The sequence below is a fragment of the Chiloscyllium punctatum genome, chromosome 36 (assembly GCF_047496795.1).
Source record: "Chiloscyllium punctatum isolate Juve2018m chromosome 36, sChiPun1.3, whole genome shotgun sequence".
NCBI classification, from domain to species: domain Eukaryota; kingdom Metazoa; phylum Chordata; class Chondrichthyes; order Orectolobiformes; family Hemiscylliidae; genus Chiloscyllium; species Chiloscyllium punctatum.
In genome coordinates this window covers 57,921,659-57,930,848 of record NC_092774.1, presented here as the reverse complement: position 1 = coordinate 57,930,848, position 9,190 = coordinate 57,921,659, and the positions used below count along the sequence as shown (strand labels likewise).

At 47.7% G+C, this 9,190-nt stretch overlaps 1 non-coding gene across 1 annotated transcript; it reads right to left on the bottom strand.

Moving 5' to 3' along the window:
* Nucleotides 1–7,060: 7,060 nt before the first annotated feature.
* LOC140461172 (5.8S ribosomal RNA) lies at nucleotides 7,061–7,213 on the bottom strand. Its single transcript, XR_011954493.1, has one exon. It is a non-coding gene; the product is annotated as a 5.8S ribosomal RNA (ribosomal RNA).
* Between the last annotated feature and the right edge of the window lie 1,977 nt (nucleotides 7,214–9,190).

Genomic DNA, 9,190 nt, shown 5'->3' with positions numbered 1-9,190 from the left:
GAAAAGATCTGGAATCCTAACATTAATCGACAATTGGATGAAGACGATACCATCACAGAAGATAGTGAAGATGGGATGGAGGAGTTTGCGAGTACTACCTATGCAAACTGGAGATCTGTGGAGATACAGAGATGGATGGCCCTCCCCTGTCAAAGGGCAGGTGTCCATTATTATAAGAATGATAGTGCATCAAATAATTGGTTGACAAAATTATCTTTTATGAAGACGTTGAAAGTCATTAATTCAATTTTGTTCCGAACTAATTTATTTCCAATGCGGGCGTCTTTGTCTTATGGCAGGCCTTTTAACATTAAGAATTGCAGAAGTTGGAATGATATTTCGGAAACTTTTGCGCATATTTCTGGATGGTGCCCTTACGTCCAGAAAATGAGAGTTAAAAGGCACAATAGGTTAGCCGAAGAACTAGTTAGTTTTGTTAGGATAAACGGGTGGACTATATATATAGAGCCGCGAGTTAAAGATACGCCTGGAAAACTGTGGATACTGGACTTAATCTTTAAGAAGGAACAGCAAATCGTGGTGGTGGACGTGTCAGTCAGAACGGACCTTCAAATAAACTCCCTCGAATTGGCATGGGAGGAGAAGATAAAGAAATATAGTCACTTCGGTAAAGAGATAATGGGCCTCGTTGGCGGAGGAAAGATATCTTTTTATGGGTTTGTGATAGGAGCTCGAGGGAAGTGGTTTGAGAAGAATTCGGAGTTGAAAGGCCTCGGGATTGTAAAATTTAAATCATTTGCACAAAATATCATAAACCTAACTTTATCTTTGACCCTCGAACTTTTAAGGATTTTCATGGACTCTTAATATCTCCGATCGACGTATTTTTAAAAATAGTTTAAATAGTGTGGTTTTAAATTTTTTTATATATGTTTTAGTAGTTTAAATAGTATTTTAAATAGTTTTAATCGCTGATTTGAATTTAGAGTTACATTTTAAGATTTTATTAATAAAATTGTACTGTTTTAGATCACTTAGGTTAATTGGTGGAGTGTAATTTTAGGTATTAATTAATTAAAGTGCATGCTACATGCAACAAGGGATGATGGTATGATGGTATCTGCTTCATCCATAACGCACTCCGTCCGTGATGGATTGCGGAAGGTGTAAGATCTCTTTCGCTGCGCTTTTAATAATATTGTCCAATTTGTTAAGGTAATTAATAGAAACGTCTGATAAAGTTAAATAAAAATACAGTCTAGGAATAAAATATATTTTTAAAGGTTCTATTTTCTGTACCGGTTTAAGAGGTGATTTTTAAAAATTCCTTATCCAGGTATCCAATTGGCTCGCCCAGTCCGCTTTACTAACTCCAATCCACAGATCTATTTTAGCACCCAAGTATTTATCCATGTTGCCCAGTTCTATGAATTGTATAACCCCTTCATTTAACTTCCAATTCATTTTATCGTTAAATATAAAAGACTTATTTCTATAAGTAAGATAAAATCCTTTAGTTTTCTTTATGTACACTTCCATTCCCGTGTTATTACAAAACGTTTCGGCCAATTTTAAATTGTAAACCATACCCTCATAAGATTGACTAATTAACGCTGTGTTATCAGCAAACGCTAATGTTGCGCAATGAAAACTGTTTCCGTCTAATCCTAAGAATATCCCCTTCTGCTTCTCCTCGATAGTACTAATTAATGGGTCCATTACAATGTTAAAAAGGATCGGTGACAACACGTCACCTTGCTTTACTCCTCTTAAATTTCAATGTTTCCGGTTTTGCATTTAAAACCTTCCACCTGAGTAAAAGTATTCTCATATAAGTTTGCAATTCGTATAATAAAAATTTGCGGGAGCTGGAATCTTTTCAATGCTGTAATAATTAATCTATGACCGACGGTATCAAAGGCTTTCACTAAATCTACAAAAACCACAGCTAAATTCCTCTTTTTCTTTTTAGAACCTTTCATAATATTTTCCAGGAGTTTTATGTTCTCCTCACATCCTGCTACGCCAGTCATAAATCCTTTCAGCCTTTTATTCAGATTTATGAATTTACTAAGTCTATTTGCAACGATTTTTGTAAAAATTCTAATCATAATTGGCCCTATAATAATCGGCCTCCAATTATTTATATCTTTTATCTCATTTTCTGTGCTCACCTTAGGGATCAGAACCGTTCTACTCATTTTTAACTGATCTGCTATTTTACTGGTTTTTATCCAAATTGTAAATAGTCTAGGAAATAATAAATTATCCTTATTAAATATCTTAATTATTTCTTTGTGTTACCCTGTCCGGCCCTGCAGCAGTTTTCACGTTCATGGCCAGATCCACGTCTTCCACCGTCACAGGACCAGTCAGAATGCCACTCAAGGATCCCTCACTTTGATTTTTATATTTAGTAAAACCCCTTAAAATATTATTTTCATTCAAATTTGTTAGTCTTTCCTTAAAATATTCCTCTAACTCTTCCTTGCTCAGGGGACATTCACTCTTAACTGGGGGCCCCCATTAGGGTTCTTGCTAAATACTGCCTCTTAGTTTTATATAGAACTTGCATTTCTTTAAATTCTCCCTTCTTTTTACTATATCTTTTCTTAGCTTTGTTTCCCTTCTTCTTTCTTTGCCCACTATCCCTTAGCTTAAAACTTACTCTTTTAATATGAGTTACCTTCTTTCCTGTCCCATCGTCCTTTTTCTTTCTTAATTTATTCATTCTTACACCCATAATATTCTCCTGATCCTTATTAACACCTTTATTCTTACCCAGGTCATCTTCAATTATTTTTATCAATTCTAATATCGACCTACCATTATAATCTTGACAATCCATAATATTAGCGTTCTCCTGGTCCCTCTGTTCATTCAATCTTTCTTCCTCCAACAACCGATCTGACCCCAGATCGCTATCTTGCATTTCATTATTGTCATTACTATTAAAGATCATTTCTAATTCTATACCCGTATTATTATCGCTGGTTTTATTCTTCTTATTCAATAATCTCCTTTTATCCGAAATTTGTTTAGCGGTTTTGGAACCGATTCTCTCTGCAATACTTTTATTGATATTCTTACAGCCACTAAATTCTACTTCCAGTTGTTGCAACGTTTCCACCTCTTCCTTACACCATACTCCCCTCTTGTTTCCCTCTCTATTATCTATCTTATCCTTACTCTTCGTCTTCCCTTCGTTCCTTCTCTCATTTCTCAGGATGGGTTGAGCATGTCTTTCGTGTTGCCCCAACCCTCTGGCTGATTTAAATTTTAACGGGCATCTTTCTCACACTGGTATGATTTTTCTAATCCACCTCCTTCATTACTATTACTGGTACGATTACTACTACTACTAACATTATCACTCATCTTACATTTTGGATATTGGCACGCTACCGCCTGATAATTCCCTTCCCAATCGCATTTACTGCACCTAATCCTCACTGATTTAATTCCCTTACATATTTTCAAGTGTTTCCTAAACACCCCTGTGGTATTGTAGATATTATTACAATAATTACATTTAAAATCTTTTTAGGGTATTTAATTATTAACTCAAGTTTATCTGTTTCTTTAATTACCGGGTGAATAATTCTTCCTTTGTACCTCTCCTCATTGCTCTCTAAATCTCCACATCGACTAAAAACAAATGGCCCTTTAAAATTTGAATTTAAAATCATCCGGCTGTTCAATGGACTTGGCTGTCGAGGGGACTCCTCTACATGCCCTTCCCTTTGAATTCTGTCCTGATTATTCTGGACAATGTTTACAGCTCCCTCGTGCCTGCCCGAGGACAGCCTTACCGGAATAATTCTTATGGTCTCTTCCGTCTGAGTCTGAGTCGAGACGGATTGCCCAGTCCGTTTTTGGCTCATACATTTAGCGCATGGAGCCGCCAAAAGCAACCGTGGGGGGCGGTTATTTTCCCGGTCTCCCACTCAACTGGAAATTTTGGAATTGGCCATAATCGCCTCTGCCAAATCTGGTTTCAACCGGACTGAATGGTCACCAGCCGTCTCTTATCTTTTCTGGAGGTCGTATTAGCCGGCCTTGTCTGAGTAATGCTCAAACGATGGAGAAAACAATAAAAACAGCCAGTGGTTTATAGCACTGGTGAAATCAAGTTCAGACCAAAGATAAAAACGATGGGAAAAACACTGATAAGACCAGACTAAAACAACCACAAAACAATTTAAAATCACCTTCCCGGCAAAAGCTTCCTCATACAGGCCGTTACCAGGGGGAACCACGTGGAGGTTCGACCTTACTTTGTGATCGACAAAATACGTATAAACAAATCACAAAGGTGATTATGCAGTCACCGGTCGGAGACCAACAACCTTAAAAACACTGTAGTCACATCCCCCAAGAGAGGGGATTAGAGAGTCATAGTTACTCCCGCCGTTTACCCACGCTTCAATAAATTTCTGCACTTTGACATTCAGAACACTGGGCAGAAATCACATCGCGTCAACACCGACCTGTGGCCTTCGCGATGCTTTGTTTTAATTAAACAGTCAGATTCCCCTCGTCCGCAGCAGTACTACGTCAGTTACTAAGGTGGCCAGCCAAGGCCACCCGTCTGCCATGGTAGGATGACGGGCACCGCAGCTGGGGCGATCCACAGGAAGGGCCCTCTGGCGCCAGCTCAGCATGGCTCGACCCGACTCGGCGGCAGGACGTGGTTGGGGCGCACTGAGGACATTACACCCCGGTCGACAGACCCACCGGGAGCATGGCGAGCCCGCTCGCCACACGCGGTTCCACGCACCCCCCGAGGGGGGGCGGGAGGGCGTGGCAGTGGTCCCTTCCCTCGGTGCGGCGATGGATAATGCCTGGGGGCTGTAACACTCGCCCCAAGGAGCAGTGGGCCACCTTCTAAATCCACCGGCCTTCCAAGCTGACCCGAAGCCAGTTGTGGCGCACCACCAGCGGAGGAAATGCGCCCGGCGACAGCTGTGCCCATGCCGGGAGCAGTCCCAGCAGAGGAGATCCGCCAGACCCCAACGTGACCGATTGGAGCCGCCGAGTTGAATCCTCCGGGCAGACTGCGCGGACCACACCCGTTTTCCTCTTAACGGTTTCACACCCTCTTGAACTCTTTCTTTAAATTCTTTTCAACTTTCCCTTACAGTACTTGTTGACTATGGGTCTCGTGCCAGTATTTAGCCTTAGATGGAATTTACCACCCACTTTGGGCTGCATTCACAAGCAACCCGACTCCAAGAAGACACAATCTAGACGAGCCTCGCACCGCCACCGGCCTCACACCGTCCTCAGGCTAGGCCTCGATCAGGAGGACTTAGGCATCTGGGCACCGTCAGAGAAAGCACTTCTATACGCCACATTTCCCTCGCCCGTCAGGCAAGTGGGGATTCGGCTCTGGGCTCTCCCTGTTCACTCACAGTTACTAAGGGAATCCTGGTTAGTTTCTTTTCCACCGCTTAGTAATGTGCTTAAATTCAGCGGGTTGTCGCGTCTGATCTGAGGTCGTACCCAGAGTCAGAGGATGGCCAGTCCGCACCACCAGCGTGCACGCCCCCACCTCTTAGTGGGCGTGCAACGTCTCACCGCAGAGGGGGGTTTGGCCGACGCCGTGACGGTCAGAGAGCCAGCCACCCGCACGTCGCTCACCACCCTTGCCAGCAATGGTGTCGACAAGTGGCCGCCCATGCCACCAACGACGCACGGGGACGTGCTCGGCGCAAATTCACGGGACCGGAGACCCTTCCCCATCCACGGCGGGAGGCGAATCTCGGAAGTGCCGGCAGCTTACTCGAGCGGAAGGGTCAGCCCGATTCTTGCCTTGCCAGAGGCCCGGGCACAGTGGTGACGACTCGCCGCCGAGGACGTGCGAGGCGCCAGCCGACAGAGACTGCCCGACGGTCAGAGAGAGGGAGAGAGAAGTGCTGAGACACAAGTGGGGAATGGTCGCACAGGCACGGCATGCACATCGATCACCAGCCGCAGAATGGCACGGCCTTCAGTGGGGCCGGCGGGCGACGCCGCTCCTGAACCCAGCGGCCCCGAGCCGGACGAGTTGAGGAAGGCACGCTGACGGTGACAGGGTATGGAAGACACAGCGGTGGCCTTCTGGCGACTTGGCCCCCGATAGCCCGATGTTCCGCCGTCCTCTCGATGGTTGGCTGGTGGCATGATAGGTATGCCTGCACGGTGACCGTGCACACACCACGGCCGCCAACCCCTCCGTGCCTCCCGAGACCGGTGGCAGGACCGAGCAGAAACTTGTGGACTGAACGGGAGAGCCAAAAGCCCGTGATCCTTGCACGTGCGACCGTCGAAGTCACAGCGTTCGATGATAACCTCCTCCCTCAGCCAGGGACTCAGCGCCAGCAGGGGAGACAGGATCAGACGCCCCACCGGCCACTTAAGTCTGAGGACGAACCACGAGACGGGCGGCTGCAGCAACGGGCGGCCTGCCCCCCGGGTGTCCTTGGAGAAGGAGCACGCGGGTGTCCACTGACACCCTGGAGTTGTGACTGGCCACTTAAAAAAAAAGGAAAAAAAATAAAATAAAAAAAATAAATAAAAAACGGGCGGCCTGCAGCTCCCAGACACGGTCTGTGCCTCTCATCACTCTCAATCGATCAAGCATCAAGTCGGGTCAGCGTGTCAAACAGGCGAGCTCCACGGTGAGGCCGGCAGCGCACCAGCACCAGACCTCCGCGGCTCCCTTCACTGTTTCTACTGCCAGCCAACCGAGAGTCAGACCCAGTGCGGACGTGCAGAGCCTAGGCAGACCCCACAGGAAGCTCAACATTTTGAGGCAGCTCCATGTCCCAAAGACGAAGCGGTGCACGTCGCCGTGTGAACCACCGACGGCCATTCTGGGACCGGTAACAGCCGTACTGGCCCCACTGCCACGACACAGACGGACGCCAGGCCGCGCTCCCTGGCGGGGGGATGGCGTCGAGCCTGACGAATGGAATGTGCAGGGTGCGGGGAAAGGCCAAGTGCTCTGATGCCAGAGGGCTGCCGAGTCTGAACTTAGGAGGACAAAGAGGACGGGTCCTCTGCGACACCCTAGCAGCGCTCTCGCCAGCCAAGACGAGTGCGATTAAATGCCAAATAACCCTCAGACAGGCGTGGCCCCAGGAAGAACCCGGGCCGCAAAGTGCGTTCAAAGTGTCGATGATCAATGTGTCCTGCAATTCACATTAATTCTCGCAGCTAGCTGCTTTCTTCATCAACGCACGAGCCGAGTGATCCACCGTCAAGAGTTGTCTGAGTTTGTTTTCGGTCTCTCCCTCGCCAGAGGAAAGCGACCCAGACCGCACATACACTTCCCACATTAGCAGCACCCACCTGCCCGCCGGCGTGCGGGCGTAGCAGGGTGGCGGGAAGCTGTGGGGAGCACCAGCCAGGTGCGGCCAGCGGAAACATATGTCTATTGGGAAAAAAGGCCGCCCAAGAGGCGATGCATGTCGGCACGCACCGCAGCGACCGAGGCAGGATCTCCTCCACCATGTCGCCCGCTGAGTGTCACGAGGCATGCAGCAGCTTTGCCCGAGGAAAAGCAGAGGCGGAAACGGGACCAGCAATCGGTTCGGCAGCGTCACTGACCCGTGCACGTGGCGGGGTGTCGGCGAGCGGACCACTGCAAAGAGTCGGGGGTGCAATAGCCAGAGCTGACGGCCGCCCGGCCCGGCCACTGCCAAGTTGGGCTAGGAAACTCGGCAACGTGGGCTGAGAAAGAGAATAGATGGGGGAACAGAGGGATGGAGAGCAGAGGGTGTGGGGGAGAGAGAAAACGCATGGGGAGTCAGAAGATGGGAAGAGGGACTGGACAGGGATGCAGAGGGTGGGGGTGAGAGAAAGAAAGAGAAAGAGAATGGACGGTGTGCCGGAGGTGGCGAGGGATTGGCCAAGGGTGCCGTGGGTGGCACGGGGGAATGGAGAGGGCAGAGCCATGAATGGCGGGGGAGAATGGATGGAGGTGCTGTGGGTGCTACAGGGGAGAATGGGCAGGTCGTGCAGTGGTTGGTGGGGGAGAATGGACAGGGGATGCAGTGTGTAGTGGGGAGAATGGACAGGGGCACTGTGTGTGGCAAGGAGAATGGTCAGGGGATGCTGTGTGTGGTGGGGGAGAATGGACTGGGTGCTGTGGGTGGCGGGGAGAATGGACAGGGGGCACTGTGGGTGGCGAGTAGAATGTAAGGGGATGCTGTGTGTGGTGGGGAGAATGGACAATGGCACTGTGGTTGGCAGGGGTTAAGGCCAGAGGCACTGTGGTGGTGGAGGAATGGACAGGTGGTGCTGTGGGGTGTTTGGGTCTTGGAGGGAGATGGTGGTGGTGAAAGCATCCCACTCACTCCCAGCATCCCCTTCTCTGCACACATGCGGTGCACATTTTTGTGAGTCTGGATGGGATTCTGTTTGGAGGGTCAGTGTTGACTCGATGGGCCAAATGGCCTTCTCCCACAATGTAGGGATTCTATGATTAGGAGAGCTGTCAAACCAACAACTTCTAATTGGTGAAGTAAAAGACCAGGAGCCAATCTTTAAGCAGTTTTCCATTTATTCACTCAAATTGCCCTTTCAATTGAATTCCTTGAATTTAATGTGTTCCGTTGTCGTTTAATTATGATCCATGAAAAGCAACATCCAGTCACATCTGAGGGAAGAACCAACTCAACTGACTGAACAAGTGTAACAACTCTTCTGTATGCACTTTAGATGTGACATCCTCTCCCTCTCTCTCTGTTGACCCAACGGGATTACCAGGGCTAGAATTTCCACTCTCAAAATACAATTGCTGATCGACTGTTTGCTTCTGCTGCTTAACATAAGGATTTAAAAGCTGCTAGCCTGATTCGCAGAAAGCACAAAAACAGACTGTTCACTTGCACCTGCGCAGAGATAAAATTTCATTTGGAATAGATCACAAAATAACAACCGGTGCCAATCCCTCAACTCTGTGTTACACATGGAGGGAGGGGAGGGGAACTAAAGTGTTTTACTCTCCGATGTTAGAGGGCAGGACAAAGTTTCAGCCAGTGGTAAGTTAAAATTCAACCCTGTGCTGTTTTCTGTTATAAAAACTCAAACCACATGGATTTGGTGGGATTAAAAAATGAAGGAAAGGGAGCTTGCAAAGTTTCCAAGCCCCCACAACACCCACACACAATTCCCTCTGCTTAGCTGGAGACAGTGCTGCCCTCCCCTGTTTAGGAGTAATCTCTGCAAAGGTGGTGGTATT